Source organism: Piliocolobus tephrosceles, chromosome 15, assembly GCF_002776525.5.
Source record: "Piliocolobus tephrosceles isolate RC106 chromosome 15, ASM277652v3, whole genome shotgun sequence".
In the NCBI taxonomy this organism is placed as follows: domain Eukaryota; kingdom Metazoa; phylum Chordata; class Mammalia; order Primates; family Cercopithecidae; genus Piliocolobus; species Piliocolobus tephrosceles.
Genome location: NC_045448.1, coordinates 57,321,463 through 57,342,663, shown reverse-complemented (window position 1 = coordinate 57,342,663; position 21,201 = coordinate 57,321,463).

Below are 21,201 nucleotides of genomic sequence, written 5' to 3'. Positions count from 1 at the left end.
CAATATGAATACTTTTTTTTTCAAAGTTATATTGGATGCCCTAATCAATATATTAAGAAAAATAATTAAAAGGTGTAAGGAGTAAAAAGAAAAATATTGTAGGGATATTTTGTTTGATTTTGTAGATACTATTGTCCACATCAGAGGATGACAAACATATTATGTAAAGAATATAGTAGATATTTTAGATTTTTGAGGGGTCATGTGGTCCCTTTTGAAAGCATTTAACTCTGTAACATAAACATAACAATAAACAATTCATAAAAACGACTGTGGTTGTGTTTTAATATTTATAAAAACAAAGGGCATACTGGATTTGGTACACAGGTACATAGCTTGCCCCCCAAATTTTGTAGATATGTTATTAAAAACAAGAAAGATGAATTTTGAATACAAAACCAAAGAAAAATAATTATTTATCTCTATATTTGCAATAGCTAGAAAATACAATTTTAGCAATCCATACAAATAAAAATAAAAATAAAACTGGCAAAAAAACACACATCTTTAGAAATCAAATGGTTAAATTTTATTGAAAATCATTAAGACAGACTTAAAAGTATTTTTGTGTGTGAAACAAAATTTACTGAGAAACTGCAAGAAAAGTTAACAGTTACATTCATTTTTGTCTTTGTAATTTGCTATTGGAAAAAACATTTTCAATATGATCAAGGTATCAACGAAAAACACGAAATGCTTTGTCCCAAAGCCAGGGACAAAACAAGTCTATCCACTGTCACCACTTGCATTCCACATTGTATTGGGGATTCTAAACAGTGGAATTAGAAAAGGAAAACAAGTAGAAGTCATCGAAATTGGAAAAAAAAAAAAAAAAAGTTATATACTTTGGCTGTCCGTCCCCATCCAAATCTCATCTTGAATTGTAATTCCCAGGTACCAAGGGAGGGACCTGGTAGGAGGTGACTGGATTATTGGGGTGGTTCTGGTTCCCCCATGCTGTTTTCAGATAATAAACGAGTTTTCAGGACAGCTGCTGTTTTTTAAGGTGTTTGGCAATTCCCCTCCCCGTGCTCTCTCTCTCTCCTGCCACCTTAATAAGAAGGTGCTTGCTTCTCCTCTGCCTTCTGCCATGATTTTAAGTTTCTTGAGGCCTCTACAGCCATGCAGAACTCTGAGTTAATTAAATCTCTTTTCTTTAGGAATTACTTAGTCTCAGATAATATCTTTTAAAATTATTTCAATACGTTTGGAGGGAACAGAGGGTGTTTGGTTACATGAATAAGTTTTTTTTTATGGTGATTCCTGATATTTTAATGTACCCATCACTTGAGCAGCATACGCTGTGTGCTGATGTCTTTTAGCCCTCATCCCTCTCCCACCCTTTTACCTGTGTCCCCAAAGTCCATTGTATCATTCCTATGCCTTTGCATCCTCATAGTTTAGCTCCCACTTATGAGTGAGAATGTACGATGTTTGGTTTTCCATTCCTGAGTTACTTCACTTAGAATAATGATCTCCAATTCCATCTTGGTTGCTGTGAATGCCATTATTTCATTCCTTTTTATGGCTGAGTAGTATTCCATGGTGTGTGTGTGTGTATGTATGTGTATATATATACACACACATATACATATATATACACACACATATATACACATACACACATATATATATATATATATATATACACATCTCACAATCTCACAATATCTTTATCCACTCGTTGATTGATGGGCATTTGGGTCAGTTCCATATTTTTGCAATTGCAAATTGTGCTGCTATAAAAATGCTTGTGCAAGTATCTTTTTTCTATAATGATTTCTTTTCCTCTGGGTAGATACCAGTAATGGGATTGCTGGATTAAATGGTAGTTTTACTTTTAGTCCTTTAAGGAATCTCCACACTGTTTTTTATATCAGCAATATTTTATATTGCAACCAGCAGTGTAAAATTGTTCCCTTTGCACCACGTTCACACCAACATCTATCATTTTTTGGATTTTTTTTTTATTACGGCCATTCTTGCAGGAGTAAGGTGGTATCACATTGAGGTTTTGATTTGCATTTCCCTGATCATTACTGATATTGAGCATGTTTTCCTATGTTTGTTGGCCATTTGTATATCTTCTTTTGAGAATTTTCCATTCATGTTCTTAACTTACTTTTTGATGGGATTGTTTGATTTCTTCTTGCTGATCTGTTTGAGTTCCTTGTAGATTTTGGATATTAGTCTTTTGTTGGATGCATATATTGTCAAGATTTTCTCCCACTTTTTGGGTTGTCTGTTTGCTGATTGTTTCTTTTACTGCACAGAAGCTTAGTTTAATTCAGGTAGTATCTTTATAGCAGTGTGAGAATGGACTAATACAGAAAGTATAATTATTCTAATCTTAAATAATATTATCTAGGTAGAAAATCCAGTGAGGACAGGCAAACTACCACCCATAGATTAAATGTGGTCTGTTTCCTATGCATTAAATGATGATTAAGCTAAAAGGATGAGAAGAAGAAAAAGAATGAGAAGGAGTAGGAAAAGAAGAGGAGATGGAGTTCTTGTTTCCTAGAAAGCCTAAAATAGTTATTGGCTGCACACTTGACAAAGAAACTTTTTGTATTTCTGGATTACACAAAAAAGCTACTAAAACTCACAAGTGAATTAAAATAAAAAATTGTAGTCATTTCACTCCTATTTTCACAAGATAAATGTGCATCAACAGGCGAATGGTTAAACAAACTGTGGCATATCAATACAATAGAATGCTACTCAGCAATAAAAAAATTACTAAATTTGTGGTACACAAACTGACATGAATGAATCACAATATAAGTATGCTGACCAAAATATGCCAGTCAGAAAAGAGCACATATAATTCCACGTACATAAAATTATGAAATATAAAAATTAAAGTGCAACACTTTATTTTGTAATAACAAAAGTAGAAATGGCAATTCTAACATGAAATCTTAGAAGCAGTATTTATGGTTGGTTATTAAAATATTTAAATATTCACATAATTAAATGCAACAACACAGAATTATGACAGGTTGGTAACAGTTAATTTGTGAATAATTTTGGTGGATTGAAGAAGAAATGTTTTCAACTAATGTTATTTGCCACTCCTAGGTAACTATTAATAGGTCACCTTTGTAGTGGAATCTGATTGCCAGCCAGGCAATTTAATGTGTTGTGATTCATTTTCTTTAACATAGAAATATAAAGAGTAAAAGCAAACAAACAAAAATGCCTTGAGATGGCATGAGATTCTGCAGAGATGAGGTTGCTGGTCAGACACAGAGGTGTTTGTATTTTGATGCAGGGCTCTTCTGCCTAAGCATTTTGAAGAAGGTGATAAGGTGTGGCCTAAGGGCTTGACAGGAGGGAGGCAGTTTAATTAATGGACTACGATGTATAACCGATTTTAGAGCACATTTGGCGGTTTTCACAAATGATCCATCTTAATTTTGGATAGACTATCAATATATTCAGCAAATGTCATTGGTGATGCTTATCACAACAATGACATGTTTTTCTATGAAAAGTCTAACTTTGCCCATAATCCATCATTTGTATTTCATTCAGACCCATTTATGTAGTGTTCCCTAAATATTGATCTTGATGGTATTACAGATAAAAAGGGATTTTGCTACTAACCTGTTTCCTAACATTAACTCTAAATACTGACAGTACATCCTTGAATCCATAATATAAAATGATATATTAGTTATAACTTACGTTTTCTGTATATATGTGGGCTTTCTTCTGCACTCTATTCTATTGGTCAATCCTTGCATCAATGTTGTACAAAGTTAATACAATATTATACTAATTCTTGGTATCTGGTGGAATTAGATCCTCATTTGCTTTTCCTTTTTTTTTTTTTTTGAGACGGAGTCTCGCTCTGTCGCCCAGGCTGGAGTGCAGTGGCCGGATCTCAGCTCACTTCAAGCCCCACCTCCCGGGTTTACGCCATTCTCCTGCCTCAGCCTCCCGAGTAGCTGGGATTACAGGCTCCCGCCACCTTGCCGGGCTCATTTTTTGTATTTTTTAGTAGAGACGAGACGGGCGGATCACGAGGTCAGGAGACCGAGACCTCATTTGCTTTTCTAAAGTGCTCTGGCTTCATTTGGGACTTCGATTTCTGTGTAAAACATAGATCTGGGTTGTTAAGACTTCTCTCAAATGAGATTCTTTTAGAATAAAAATTTCCACTAATTTATAGATCATTTTGGAAGGAGTTATATATTTTGTTACTATATAATAAACATTTTTTAGAACTTTCTATTTCTTGAATTTCATCTCTTTATCCTCCTCTCCACATAAAAATACTATTATTGTTTTAATAATTGCTGAATATGTCTATTAATGTATGGATTTAAAAAAATTAACTAAGATTTGAATGTTTGTTGGATAATAAGTTCCTATAAAAATACTCACATTTACAGCCCCAAAATTGTCTGCCATTGTCCCTTTATGTCTACATATGATCACATCTGTAGGTGAGGATTTGGCATGACCATACATAAGAGGATGACCTGAATAACACTAAATTAAGAAATAGAAATAAATTTCTCTTTTTGGTAAAAGTCTGGTGATGGATGGTCTGAAATTAGACGTAGTTACAGGTTGTCAGGGTCCCAGAGATTTTTCAGGTAACCACTCTCCCGTCGTCTGCATGCACTCTGGAAATCTGAGTCTAAATAAGATACTGCAGGGACAGATAGCAGGATGGAGGAAGATCAAAGAAAAAGTGACAAAAGACTGAGTTCAACCTTAGATACACAGTAGATACTCAATTTGAAAGATAGGCAGAGCTATCCCATGAAATTAGACAGAGGAAAATAGCCTATAATTGCATTTAGCTCATCTTCTGTATCTCTCTCCCTCCCTCCCTTTTAGACTGTCTCTGGAAAAGTGAACTCCAAAGCTTACTTCATGTGTTGCCAAAACTGTCCGTAAAACAGTGAACCAATAAATCAACTGGTGGCTCTATCTTCACGACACAAATGATGAAGCTGACTCATCTTCCTATTGACTCTTCTGACTCTTGTTTGGCACTGTGTTTTATATGTGGAGAGATATTTATGTCCCCTTTGCTCACTGATTTGAAGTCACATTTACTTCTAGTAGTCAGTAGCATCATTTCTGAACATAAAGAATCGTACCAGAGAATTCTTGGGGGAGTAATTGTAACTAGTATTTTCACAGGATTATTTATTATACAAGAGAGACAGATATATTTTATGCTTCCTTTTTTATTTTCTGGGGAGTATATCACAACCTAAAGAGTGTTTAAAGCCCATGTGCCACTCACACATTCTGCTGCATAAAGACCCAAAAGAATGACATGGGTCCAGTACAGTTAAATAAGGGAATATAAGGTTGCTATGTGTACTTTGACAAAAAATTCAGATTATGCTTGGACACCCCTATTCCTCCAATTTGAGAACCACTGATCTGGTCAAATCTTTCTATTGAGAAATACAAACATAATGGGGGAAAAAAATGGTCTGCTACATCAAAGGCTATAAACACCATGCAGTAAGAGATACTTACTATCATACCCACAGCAGCTAGCACTATTCCTTTTATAAAGTAGATATTCAATAAATAAGAGAAGTAGGTGCAAATAACTGAAAGAAGCAGAGATGTGTCTGCAGGAATCAAACTTGTGGTTTCTTAACGAATACATTTATCACTATATGAAGTTACATTACTCATCCATTTGCTTATTTGATTTTCATTATCTCTCCCCCTTACCAGAACATTTGCCCCTTTGCCTGGATGCTGCAATTGTAGCACCCAGAACACCTACTACAGAGTTGTCAGACACTCAAAATGTATTAATTAATGGTTAAAGGAACATATTCTAAGTTCTTCATATAGCTTTGAATTAAAAAGATACTACTAAAAACACTTTCTCACTTTTTTTATTTTTTGAGACAGAGTCTCATTTTGTCACCCATGGTGGAGTGCAATGGTGCAATCACTGCTCACTGCAACCTCCTCCTCCTGGGTTCAAGCGATTCTAGTGCCTCAGCCTTCCGAGTAGCTGAGACTACAGGTGCTGGCCACCATCTGCAGATAATTTTTTGGTTTTCTTTTGTTTTGGTTTGGTTTGTTTGTTTTGTAGAAATAGAGTTTCGCCATGTTGACCAGGCTGGTCTCAAACTCATGACCTCAGGTGATCTGTTTGTCTTGGCCTCCCAAAGTGCTTGTATTACAGGCATGAGCCACCACATCCAGCCAGTTTTTCACTTTTTAAAATAAATATTTGTACTGTTGATTCTTTTAGCATGCATAATTGAGGATGCTCAAAAAGAAATACTTACGCCTGTGATCCCAGCACTTTGGGAGGCCGAGGCAGGTGAATCACGAGGTCAGGAAATGGAGACCATCCTGGCTAACATGGTGAAACCCTGTCTCTACCAAAAAAAAAAAAAAAAAAAAAAAAATTTGCCAGGCGTGGTGGCAGGTACCTGTAGTCCCAGCCACTCGGGAGGCTGAGGCAGGAGAATGGTGTGAACCCGGGAGGCGGAGCTTGCAGTGAGCCGAGGCCGTGCCACTGCACTCCAGCTTGGACAACAGAGCAAGACTCTGTCTCAAAAAAAAAAGAGAGAAAAGAAAAAAGAAATAAAATGTACAAAACATAAGTAATGAGTGAACAAAACACCATTTAAATAACATCTTTTTCTGCACCAGGAAGTATATTCTAGATGCTGCAGAATGTCATAATATTTTTCTATACCATTCAAATGTGAATTTTTTGTTAGTTATTTTTGTTTGTTTGTTTTTTGTTTTTGAGACAGAGCTTTGCTCTTGTTGCCCAGGCTGGAGTGCAATGGTGGGATCTTGGCTGACCACAACCTCTACCTCCCAGGTTTAAGCAATTCTCCTGCATCAGCCTCCCAAGTAGCTGGGATTACAGGCATGAGCCACCACACCCAGCAAATTTTGTATTTTTAGCATAGACAGAGGTTCACCATGTTGGTCAGGCTAGTCTCGAATTCCCAACCTCAGGTGATCTGCCTGCCTCGGCCTCCCAAAGTGCTGGGATTACATGCATGAGTCACTGCACCCAGCCCAGATGTGAATTATTTTTAAAAACAACCTACATAATAAAAAAACTTACTTCACTTTTTCAATGTTTGCAAGGTATCTTACAAAATGAAAAACATCATAATTTGTGTAAGGATACACATATTAATGAAAATTTGAGTTGTTTAGAGTCTTGTTTTTCTAAGACCACCAGAGTGGGCACAAAAGAACCAGCGAGTAGGCAAGGCTAAAAGCAAAACTGCAAATTTATTCTTTGGTCATCTAGCTTCAGGGACTGGAGCTGGGGGGCGGGGCGGGGGGTGGAGTTTCTAATACAGTCCCGACAAGAGTAGGGGCTGAGAAAGCCCGCCCCCGGTGCATCTGCTGGGAGCGACTTTTCTAGGAGTGGAAGGGCAATAGGTGGGGCACGGGCATGTGGCTCCGCAGGTGCCACCAGGTAAATCTTGGTCTCTTCGGATTGACATCACCTGGTGCATGCCTGATTAATCTGCACCTTCCCGGGCGTCAGCTGCATTCTCACACACACGGGAAGAGTTGGTGGTGAAGAAGAACCCGGAAGTGCACCATCCTGCCTCCGTTCGTCCAAACATTTAGTATATTTTGTTATTATAAATAAACATTCCTCTCCATTTATCTATTCATATAGGACATGCATGTATACCAGAGGATAAATTCCTAGAAGTAAAATCATTGTTTTAAAAAATGTAAATTTTAAATTACGATGGATATTATAAAATTATCTTCTGAGGACATCTCAATAATTAAGTTTCTACAAAGAAAGAATAGGAATGTTTCTTCACCTTCACCCTCTGGTAAACATAAGGTACTATCACCATTTTAGACTTTCTCAGTCTCATGGATGCAATAAAAAGTATATAATTATTATAATATACATTATTTTAATTTTAAATAAAAAGTTATAAATCATTTTTATGCTTATAAGCCTTTTATTAATATATTTCCTTTTCTGTGAATTATAGTTTTTATTCTTTGCACTTTTCTTTTGACTTACTAATCTTTGATTAATGTCTAACAACTCTTGAACTCTTGAAATATCACAAAAATATCACTCTGTTACATGGGTGTTTTTATAGTTTGTATTAAAGGTCCTAGTTTTCTGTTCCTATATCCATGCCCCTTGACCTGTAACTCTACAGTCCTTATCACTATTTTCTCATCTCTTAAATCCAAGCAGTCTTTATGACTTGCTTTGGCTACTATTATTAGTAAGTAGCAGTAGTTGTGTATGCCAATTCTGAGTCTTGGTATCAAGAGAATTTCTTTCTTTCTGTTGTTTATTGTATTCTGTCTTTGTCCCAAGGATACGCCCAAGCTAGTCCACTAGTCCCAGAAAATGGAGAAGACTCAGGAATAACAGACCCAAGCCACCCTACTTGCCTCAGATGAGGTCAGTCTACATAATCCTAGAACTAGCCAACCCTCAGACTCTTGAGAGAAACCAGCTGAGATTAGCCAAACCCAGCCAACCCTATCATCATGATTCAAGAGCTATAATAAACTATTATGAACTTAAGCCTCAGACTCTTAGGGTGGTTTGTTACTAGAAATAGATATAGCAATAGAAATAGAAATACACCAATAGAAAATTGATATAGTTGCCAAATAATTTCCTCAATGCCTGCTTTCTTTCTTTCCATCCCTCCCTCCCATCCTTTTCCCTTTCCTTCCCCTTCTCTTTTCTTCTTCCCTTTCTTTATTACCCTCCCTCCCCTCTCCCTCCTATTATTTCTTTTCTGTATTTATATGCGGCAAGATTCATATTCCCTAATTATTCTTCTTTCTCCAAATATTTGCAACTCAACTTAAATTTTTATCTTTTGTTGGTGTTTTTGGTTAGCAATTACATTTATTCATCAATTAAGAAAAATATTCAGCACCTTCATGTTCCAGTAAGTATTGACCTATATCATCCAATTGTTACAAATACGTTATTGCATGGGTTGTTTTCATTTCTTTATGCTTGTAAGTCATGCTTTGTTGAACATCTTTCCTCTATTTTTTACACTTTTTTTGCTCAATTATCACTTTAGGGTATATCTATAGATGTGAAACTGAAGGGCACACACATTTTAAAACTTTTACATGTATAGCAATTATTTCCAGGAAAAGTTGTATCAAGTTATACTCCAACTAACAATTTATAATAATGTATGTTTCCTATACCCCTGAACACACTGAGCATTAGCAATGTTTTATATCTACCTATATGATAAGTAAGGAATGATACAAATGGGTAGTTTAAAGTCACTCTGTGTGCATACACTTAGAGATCACAAGAAAAATAAAAAAAATAAAAAATAAAAATAGAAAAGTAAGGAATGATAGAAATGGGTAGTTTAAACTCACTCTGTGTGCATACATTTATAGAGACCACAAGAAATAAGTCATGTCATATTTGATTAACTGTGCTCCCAGGAAGATTTGCTTCTCTGGACTTTCACGGAATTATTTTAAAAGGTTACTATTTTAGGAATGTCCATGATCTAAATAGTAACAACCCATCAATGGTTTCCTCATAATTATTATGGTTCCCTATTTTGCTTGCCAGAAGATAAACTTTTGTTTCACATCTCTTCTCCATGTGTTGTAGAATCTTAAATAAGATTAAACCCTATAATTTTAGTAGTTTTTCATAAACTCTAGTAAATTTGCATTTAAATGCCATTGAAATTGTTTCTAATAAAACTATAACATAAAACTTTAAAAGTACATAAAAGTAACAAAGAGCTTACATTTTTCAAGGCAAGATAAAAGTAACTAAACAACACAGTGGGAAAGAATGTTATACCACTTTCATACTAGCACAGGCTTAGTTTCCAATGATCAAATTATCCTTGCTCCTCCCATCTCATTCCCTGGAGAGCAAGAACATTTATTTTTAATATTCTTCAAATCTCACATAAGGCCTTAATTTTTAAAAACTTGTTCTTACTTTATTATGAACAAATACGTTGACTTATGTATTATGATGTCATTCTTCAATCTGGAAACTAAACAAACTGTGTACTTGACAAACTAGTAAGGACAGTAAAAGTCAGTGGATACCAGATTAATTTTGACCCTCTCTCCAGTTTAGGATTTATAGTAAATTATTTTGACATTGTGGCAGAGTTCTAGCAATGATATGTTAAGAATAGAATGCATCAAGTTGAAGACTAGCCAGAAAAAGGAGCACTCATTAGACAGTGTTTTAATCTTTGATGTCTTCTGCACTTTATAGGTGTAAAAATTGTTTACATACCCACCCAGTACTCAAGATAACCTGAGATAACCTGAGTACTTTTTTTTTTTTTTTTTTTTTGAGTCGGAGTCTCACTCTGTCTCTCAGGTTGGAGTTCAGTGGTCCGATCTTGGCTCACTGCAACTGCTGACTTCCAGGTTCAAGCGATTCTCCTGCCTCAGCCTCCCAAGTAGCTGGGATTACAGACATGCACCACAAAGCCTAGCTAATTTTTTTATTTTTAGTAGAACAGGGTCTCACCATGTTAGCCAGGCTGGTCTCAAACTCCTGACCTCAAGTGATCTGCCTTCCTCAGCCTTCGAAAATGTTGGGATTACAGGCATGAGCCACCATACCCGGTCATAACAGCTCAGAAATGAACAGTCCATCCAAGCTTCAATTCATATCAGTTTCTTAATTTTGTCCAAACATGACAAAATATGATTCCAATTATGGTTTAAGGGAAAGTAACAAAAACATATTACCCTATAACTATAAGTAGTTATCTTGCTACTTTAAGACAAAACTCTCCATAGGAAAAAGCCAGCACTCCTGGGAGAAAAGTACATAAAGAAATGGGGCCTCAGTCTGCAAACTATACTGAACAAATCGAACCTGGTGTTTGACCTCTGAGTGGTTTAGTTACATAAGTCAATAACATATTGTTTATGCCATTTTGAATTGGATTTCCTGATATTTATAACATAGAGAATGCTAATTATATGAAACTTACTTTTTTTTTTTTTTAATTTTGAAACAGAGTCTCGCTATGTGACCCAGGCTGGAGTACAATGGTGGCATTTTGGCTTACTGCAACCTCTGCCTCCCAGGTTCAAGTGATTCTCCTGCCTCAGCCTCTTGAGTAGCTGGGATTACAGGTGCCCATTATCACGCCCAGCTAATTTTTGTATTTTTAGTAGAGACAGCGTTTCACCGTGTTGGTCAGGCTGGACTTGAACTCCTGACCTCAGGTGATCTACCTGCCTTGGCCTCCCAAAGAGCTAGGATTACAGGTGTGAACCAGTGCTCCCAGTGAACTTTCTTTAGGAGGACAGTGAATCAAGTTCTTGGTATTTCGTGCAATCAAGGAAGTTCCTCTGTTGTCACAGATGGAAGAAAGCTTCAAATATATTGTGATACAAAATAAGAATCATTCATTCTAGGGGAAAATATACTTCCAAAAGCTTTTGACTGGTGGGAAAAATATTCTTCCTGAAGCTCTTGACTCATGCTCTACCCCAAAACACAGCAGGAGCACATTTTCTAATCACTGTGTTTGATCTTATATTTGCTCAATGGAACATCTTTTATTTTTAATTTTGAAGATGTGTAAAGCATTGCCTAGAACTTAGGTCACAGTTGTCCTATCAAATAAAACATTTCAATAAGTTATGAACTATTTTTTTAAAGATCCATTCAACCAACCAAAACAAAGAAACAAGCAAAGAAAAGAAAATTGGAAATATTTTCATCATGCTACTGTCTAGGATAGAAACAAAATGTCAGCTGATATGCAAGTAGAGACCAAATTATACTGTTTACACTTCTAACATGAATTAAAATTGTTTATCTAGCTAACAGGCTTAGCCTTAATTAAATGTCATTAGTGTCCATTACAATTTCAACTGTACTTGAATTTTATAAGCCTGCTATAAATTACATTTTTATCTTTCAGAGATGAAAATAAAAATTAATATACTATTTCAGCTATTAATACCTGTATTCAGATTAATTATTGCTTGAAGAATCTAAATTTTTAATTTTCTACAATTAAAAGCTAAAAACAGTTATTAAGACTGCTAATCAATTATAGACTCCCAATTGGCATCAATATTAGCCAGATCCATACAAATTGGCTAGAGCTGTTTTGAAGCTAATTATAATTTTCTCTTCCCATCTGTAAAGCACTGGCCTTGACCACTGTAGGATCGATTTGCTCACTCCCAAGCTTATTTCCTTCTTCATTGTTTGATGCACTTTATAGCACTTAAATGAACACTTAGTCATAATCACTTGTTCATAATCACTAGTTCAAGAAGTATTTCACAGTTGAATGCAAATAGAATTATATCAATGTTTCACTCATGCCATTTATTTATAAAATGTGCAATAAGACTTATTTAGGAGTGGATAGAAAAGGATGTTAGCGAATCTTGGTGGTCAGAAAAGCCATGGAGAAGTCTCACCTGAACATAATTTAACTATCTTGTCTAGATTTTTAAAGGGCTAGAATCATAGGAGAAGAAGATTACTATTCATCAAGACAGACCTATTTCTCCTCTCCCTGGGGACAGACAATTCATATGATTTTTTTCTATCCTGTGGCACTGATGGAAAATCTATATACACAAGAGCTACTACAGGGTCTGTGGCTTTCCAGAAGGTGGTAAATGGAGGAAGCAGAGTCATTTGTACTGGAAATGGGGCTGGGAAGAGAATTTCCTTTGCTCCAGACTCTTTTCTACTTGCCTAGTTAAATCCCATTTATTCCTCAGCTTTCAAACATCAGTCAGAATTAGGACAAGCCCCCTTGTATTCTACTCCATAGCTTAGCACTTTCCTTCAAAACATATATCAACTTTTAAAAGTACAGCATGTGCATTTCGTGATATTCTTTTATTAATATCTGCTCCCCATGCCCCACCAGCTAAGCTATAAGCTATAAATTGTAGGACATCAAGAGTCATATCTATTTATATGTATGTATATATACATATAAATACATACATATATATGTATGTATATATACATATATGTAAAACTGTAGTTATATATATATGATTGCGTATGTATATACATATTCAGACCTTAATATAATGCTTAGCACGTAGTAAATATCAAACACACATTTCTTGAAAAATTGCATTAGTAAATGAAACATAACCAGTATCACTGGACAGGTCTGTCATTTTCTCTGAGACAGATTAAAATGGATCCCTGAATACTTGTGAAACTGTCTTGAAGTTCATTTCTGGAAATTGTGGGAGTCTGAACATAAATGTAAATTTTCCCTGCTATTGCTCAGACTAAGCAGCAAATGAGGCATCAACGAACATGGGAATAACAGAGGCTAAAATTGAGGCGTGTGGGTTCTTACACATGAGAAACCCAGCATTTCTCCATGCCCACATGCGCTCTAGAAAGCCATATTTTGTTCTGCATCCTAGGCATTATGTTCATTCATCAAATCCCTTAAAATAACATGGGTGCAAAAGTACTTGTGCCAAAGATGAGGTTTTGTGTTCACAGAATCATCTTCCTATTGGGAACACAGCTAAGTCACATTTTCCAACCCCTGCCTATTCTGGAGAGGGCCAAGCAATTACATTTTAACCAATGGTGTGTGGATGAAAATGAGCCCCGTGAAATCTTTTCTGCATCTTTATTTTTCTAATTCAGGGACAATCTTGCAGGTCTTGTGCAGAATATAATACTACAAATGAACCGAAAGACTGAATTCCTGAATGATTAAAGCAGAATGCATTCCACACTCCTCTCAGTAGGGTAGCTCCAACCTGTATACACCATGAATAAAAAATGCTCTTGTGTTGTGTTGTGCTAAATCAAAAGAGTTTGGAGTTATTTGCTACAACCATTAATCACCCTGATTAATCGAGTACTGTAGATTGTTATTGCCCCCAAAAGTGCAAAAATAAAGAATAAGTGAAGAGAGGTAGGATGGAGCTTCCTAACAGTATTCTGGGAAACAATCACCAGGAAGATGTCAAAGGCAGTTAGGCACTACTGGAAGTAGAATAGGTATCTCTGAAATTTCATTTCTCCTATTTTGTAAGTAGGTTAGTGAAAGTTCCTTATCGTCTTCACCTGTAATTCTCCAAAATTACCCAGCATGGAGTTAGGCTTTTGGAGAATACTTAATAAATGATTGATGAATAGATGAATTATTTTCCTTTTCATACACAAAAAATTACAATCTAATTGAAAAGTATTGTAATACAGAGAAAACAGCTGGATTCTGGAAACAAATGTTTCTGAGCATGGGCTCAGCTGCATAAGAAAGGGGAATTTATTGAATATCTCTTATCTACAGGTTTTCATCTTTAAAAGGAAGATTATAACTATTCACTTATCACAGGATTAGATGGGACAACATACGTATATTTGAAAATCTAGTAACTCTCACAAGCAGGTGGTTAGAGTGTATTTAAATTTAGATTTCAGTAGAAAGCACTGTATTTTTCTCAAGTCATTTACAAGCTGCAAAATCACTCAGAATGCCTTTTGTTGTTATTTTGGTTTTGGTTTTGTTTTCTAGTGTTTCTGAAAAACAGAAAACAGTGACTTTATGCATGGATAAAAATGTACAGTAGCAGAACTCTTTCCTTCAGATTATTATCATTAACCATTGCTTTATCAAATATATGCTATCTCTGTGAATTTGTTCCTCAGGCGAAGTCTGGAACTAAGAATATTGTTCATTTTAGCTTCTAATAAGATAGAATTGGAGCAAAAGTAAAATTTAGATTATCAGGGTAAGTACTTAAATGTTTATTCCATTCAAATTTTGTTAAGAGACAAATATAATAGGTACTCAGGATAGTTAACCAATGCTTTATGAGGTAAAACCTTTTCTTGGAAATTTCATAATCATGTCAATACAAACAAAATATTTATGCAAAGCAATGATTCATTTTCTACTGTCTAGCTGAAATTTTAAAAGTTAGAACTGGATTTGGATTAAGTTTGGCCTATAGACATATAATAAACTCTCTAAATGTTCATTTTTATATTTTATAGTGATGTGATCTCAATGTAGTAAAGAGTAGAAAACTTAAAGTTGCCCAGAGAAAAGAGCAAAGGATCATACACTTATTTCAAAGTTTAGTTGATGAAGTTTCAAAACCTGTGTGCTTTGTAAATGTGGGACCCTCACGAATTTCAGTGGCCAACTTTGCTATGTTTTCTCCACCTTTTTTCATTACATTTGACATTTCTAAGGCAGAGATCTATAGCAATAAGCAGGGGAAATGAGGTTTCATGGTAGATGTCAAGAAAGAAAAAAGTGAAGAAAAATGAGTACAAAATTGCAATAGGGTTTTGGAGGCCCATCATTGCTCTGTGATGTGTCCATAGGAAATATGGAAGGACTGCCAAAGAAGGCCTTTTTTAACGTTTTATTCTAAGTGTAGGGATATAAGTGCAAGTTTGCTACATAGGCAAACTTTTGTCATGGGGGTTTGTTGTATAGATTATTTCATCACCCAGGCATTAAGCCTAGTATCCTTTAGTTATTTCTTATGACCATCTCCCTCCTCCCACCCTCCAGCCTCCAGGAGGCCCCAGTGTCTGCTGTTCCCTTCTATATGTCCATGTGTTCTCATCATATAGCTCCCACTTATAAGTGAAAACATGAGGTATTTGGTTTTCTGTTCCTGTGTTAGTTTTCTGAGGATAATGGCCTCCAGCTCCAGCCATGTTCCTGCAAAAAACATGATCTTATTCTTCTTTTTGGATACATAATAATCCAGTATACCTGAATGCATAGTATACCAACCAGAGCAAATTAATTTGCTTTGATTTGGTGCTAAAGATTAATAACCTGGCCTTGTGGCTAACACAGAAAGTAAATGACAAAACTGATCAAATATGCCACCTTTTACTGCACTTCATAGTCCTCTCATGCTTATGTATGGCAACAAAAAGCAAAATAGGCAAGTTGTGCTCAGCCAACAATTACAAAAATCTACACTAATCATCATCATCATCATAAAAATGCCCATACAATAGAAATAGTTTACGAATTAGTGTTAGTTTTTCAATTTATTTCTCTATTACTCTTCTTTTCGGAGAACCCAACCTGTGATAGGACACCTAAGAAAGGGTGAGAGACCTGGGATAGGGATGGGATGAAGGACCTGAAATTCCTCCTTCCCATCAGGACTGAGCAGGAGAAAAATCCAATGTCTGCCTCCAGAGTGGCCCCCAAAGTGGCATTTTCATGAGGGACTTGCTATTACCAAGGGCTAGGCTCTCTGGTTTTATAGAGTTCTGTTGTTGACAGGCCTGGGGTTGATGAATCAGGTTAATCAGGTGTATTGAATCAGGCTATTCAAGTTTATTATTTTGTAATCAACAATATGACTTTCATTTAACTACAGTACTCATGTGACAACCATGACAAAATATTCTTACAATTATAATTTATTTAGTATATTGAATTAGTAAATTGAAGGCCTGAATATAGGCAGAGAAGAGAATATTGGTAACTTAATCGATTACACCTGAGTCACACAGATTAAAACTATCCTTTGACTACCTCCATGCCCACCAGATTCCTGGTCTCCTCTCTAGTTACTGATGGATAAATGTTGCTTGCTTCTGACTTTTTGGATTTTCATAGCTGTGCAACAGTGGTTCCCCAAAGCAGGCTGACATAAAAAAACAAACAAACAAACAAACAAACACCGGAATGGGTACATAAGAATCCACTGAGGATTTGGTTAAAAACATAAATTTGGGGACCCCCATGCTGGACCTACTGAATCAGAATATCCAAATGTGGAGAACTGAATTGTTTTTTTCATAATTTCCCAGAGCACTCTGATAAGCAATTCACTTTGGGTGACTCTCCAGACTAAAACGCAACTGCAAACATATAGTTTTTCACCAGAGAGGACAATGTAATTGGATAGCTTTTTACATAGTAATTTTTTAAAAACAATACAAATTTATTACCTTACAGTTCTGAAAACAAGAAGTCCAAAGTGGGTCTCTCTGGGCTGAAATCAAGGTATTGGCAGTAGTGCATGACTTCAGGAGGCTCTGGGGAGAATCTGTTTCCTTGCCTTTTCCAGCTTTTAGTGGCTGCCTTCTTTGCTTATCTCTTGGCTCTGGCCGCCATATTCAAAGCCGGCAGCATCGTATCGTCAACTGTTTCTCTGACTCTGACCCTTTTGTCTCCTTCTTCCACTTACAAGCACGCTTGTGATTACATTGGGCCCACCTGGATAATCCAAGGTACTTGCCACATCACAGGTTCATCTGATTAGCAACCTTAATTTTCCTTTGCCTTTTGGCCTAACATATTTACAGTTTTTTGGAGATTAGCATGTGGGCATCTGTAGTATACATGTTCTGTCTACCGCAGAAGTTATTACCACTTCAAGTAAGAGGGGAAAAGTGATTATAAATGATATTGAAATAAGTGACTAGACACTTGGAAAATTAGAAATAGGGCTACCTATCTTAATCTTTTCTTAAATGGTTTTATAAGGGGAAACCCTTTTCACTTGGTTCTTTTTTTTCTAAGTTCTGGGACCCATGTGCAGAACATGCAGGTTTGCTAGGTAGGTATACCTGTTTCATGGTGGTTTGCTGCACCTGTCAACATGTCATCTAGGTTTTAAGCCCCACAAGCATTAGATATTTGTCCTAATATTATTCCTGCCTTTGTTCCCCAACCCCTGAGAGGCCCTGATGTGTGATATTCCCCTCCCTGTGTCCATGTGCTGTCATTGTTCTACTCCCACTTATTAGTGAGAACATGTGGTATGTGGTTTTCTGTTCCTGTGTTAGTTTGCTGAGAATGATGGTTTCCAGCTTCAACAATGTCCCTGGCAAAGGACATAAACTCATCCTTTTTATGGCTGCATAGTATTCCGTGATGTATATGTGCCACATTTTCTTTATTCAGTCTACCATTGGTGGGTATTTGGGTTGATTCCAACTCTTTGCTATTGCAAATAGTGCTGCAATAAATAGACATTTGCATGCATCTTTATAATAGAATGATTTATAATCCTTTGGACATATACACAGTAATGGGATTGCTGGGTCAAATGGTATTTCTGGTTCTAAATCCTTGAGGAATTGCCACACTGTCTTCCACAATGGTTGAACTAATTTACATTCTCATCAACAGTATAAAAGCGTTCCTATTTCTCCACATCCTCTCCAGCATCTGTTGTTTCCTGACTTTTTAATGACCGCCATTCTAACTGGCATGAGATGGTATCTCATTGTGGTTTTGATTCTCGTTTCTCTAACGACCAGTGATGATAAGCTTTTTTTCATGTTTGTTGGCCACTTAAATGTCTTCTTTTGACAAGTGTCTGTTCATATCCTTTGCCCACTTTTTGACGGGGTTGTTTTTTTCTTGTGTATTTGTTGAAGTTCCTTGTAGATTCCGGATATTAGACCTCTGTCAAATGGATAGATTGAAAACGTTTTCTCCCATTCTGTAGGTTGCCTGTTCACTGTGATGAGAATTTCTTTCCCTGTGCAGAAGCTCTTTAGTTTAATTAGATCCCATTTGTTAATTTTGGCTTTTGTTGCAATTGTTTTGCAATTAGTCATGAACTCTTTACTCATGCCTATGTCCTGAATGGTATTGCCTAGGTCCTTCTAGGGTTTTTATGGTTTTAGGTTTTACATGTAAGTGTTTCTTGCAATTGCTTTTGGTGTTTTAGTCATGAAGTGTTTGTCCATGCCTTTGTCCTGAATAGTATTGCCTAGGTTTTCTTCCAGGGTTTTTATGGTTTTAGGTTTTACATTTAACTCTTTAATCCATCTTGAGTTAATTTTTTAGAAGGTGTAAGGAAGGAGTCTAGTTTCTGTTTTCTGCATATGGCTAGCCAGTTTTTCCAGCACCATTTATTAAACAGGGAATCCTTTCCCCATTTTTTTTTTTTTTTTTTTTTTTTTTTTTGGTCAGCTTTGTCAAAGAACAAATGGTTGCAGATGTGTGGTGTTATTTCTGGGGCTTCTGTTTTGTTCCCTTGGTCTATATGTCTGTTTTGATACCAGTACCCTGCTGTTTACTGTATCCTTGTAGTGTAGTTTGAAGTCAGGTAGTGTGATGCCTCCAGCTTTGTTCTTTTTGCTTAGGATTGTCTTGGCTATATGGGCTCTTTTTTGGTTCTATATGATGTTTAATGTAATTTTTCTATTTCTGCAAAGAAAGTAAATGGTAGCTTGATGCAAATAGCTTTGAATCTGTAAATTCCTTTGGGCAGTATGGCCATTTTCATGATATTGATTCTTCCAATCCATGATCATGGATTTTTTTCCCCATTTGTTTGTGTCCTCTTTTATTTCCTTAAGCACTGGTTTGTAGCTCTCCTTCAAGAGGTCCTACACATCTCTTGTAAGTTGTATTCCTAGGTATTTTATTCTCTTTATAGCAATTTTGAATGGGAGTTCACTCATGATTTGGCTCTCTGCTTGTCTATTATTCATGTATAGGAATGTTTGTGATTTTTGTACATTGATTTTATATCCTGAGAGTTTGCTGAAGTTGCTTATCAGCATAAGGATTTTGGGGGTTGAGACAATGGGGTTTTCTAACTATAGAATCATGTCGTCTGTAAACAGAGACAATTTGACTTCCTGTCTTCTTAATTGAATACCCTTTATTTCTTTCTCTTGCTTGATTTATCACCCTGGCCAGAATTTCCAATACTATGTTAAATAGGAGTGATGAGAGAGGGCATCCTTGCCTTGTGCTGGTTTTCAAAAGAAATGCTTCCAGTTTTTGCCCATTCAGTATGATATTGGCTGTTGGTTTGTCATAAATAGCTCTTATTATTTTGAGATCTGTTCCATCAATACATAGTTTATTGAGAGTTTTTAGCATGAAGGGATCTTGAGTTTTATCTAAGGCCTTTTCTCCACCTATTGAGATAATCATGTGTTTTTTGTCATTGGTTCTGTTTCTGTGATGGATTACATTTATTAATTTGTGTATGTTGAACCAGCCTTGCATCTCACCGATGAAGTCGACTTGATTGTGGTGGATAAGCTTTTTGATGTGCTGCTGGATTTGTTCTACCAGTAATTTATTTTGGATTTTTACATCGATGTACATCAGGGATATTGACCTGAAATTTTATTTTTTGTTGTTGTGTCTCTGTGAGGTTTTGGTATCAGGATGATGCAGGCTTCATAAAATGAGTTAGGGAGGAATCCCTCTTTTTCTATTGTTTGGAATTTTTTCAGAAGGAATGGTACCAGCTCCTGTTTGTACCTCTCATAGAATTTGGCTGTGAATCCGTCTATGGTCCTGGGCTTTTTTGGTTGGTAGGCTATTAATTACTGCATCAATTTCAGAACTTACTATTGGTCTATTCAGGGATTCTACTTCTTCCTGATATAGTCTTGCGAGGGTGTATGTACCCAGGAATTTATTCATTTCTTCTAGGAATTAATTTATGTAGAGTTGTTTGTAATATTCCTCAATGACAGTTTGTATTTCTGTGGGATCAGTGGTGATATCCCCTTTATCATTTTTTATTGTGTCTATTTGATTCTTCTATGTTTTCTTCTTTATTAGTCTAGCTAGTGGTCCATCTATTTTGTCACTTTTCAAAAAAACCAGCTCCTTGATTCATTGATTTTTTGAAGGGTTTTTTGTGTCTCTATCTCTTTCAGTTCTGCTCTGATCTTAGTTACTTTTTTTCTTCTGCTAGCTTTTGAATTTGTTTGCCCTTGCTTCTCTAGTTCTTTTAATTGTGATGTTTGGGTGTTGATTTCATCTTTCCAGCTTTCTGATGTTGGCATTTAATGCTATACATTTACCTCTTAACACTTCTTTAGCTGTGTCCCAGAGATTCTGGTATGTTGAGTGAGTTTCTTAATCCTGAGTTCTAATTTGACTACACTGTTGTCTGAGAAACTGTTTGTTATGATTTCTGTTCTTTTGCATTTGCTGAGGAATGTTTTACTTCCAATTATGTGGTTGATTTTACAATAAGTGCTATGTGGTACTGAGAAGAATGTGAATTCTGCTGATTTTGGGTGAAGAGTTCTATGGGTATATATTAGGTCCACTTGGTCCAGCAATGAGTTCACGTCCTGAATATCCTTGTTAATTTTCTGCCTCATTGATCTGTCTAATATTGACGGTTGGGTATTAAAGTCTCCCACTATTATTGTGTGGGAGTCCAAGTCTCTTTTTAGGTCTATAAGAACTTATTTCATAAATC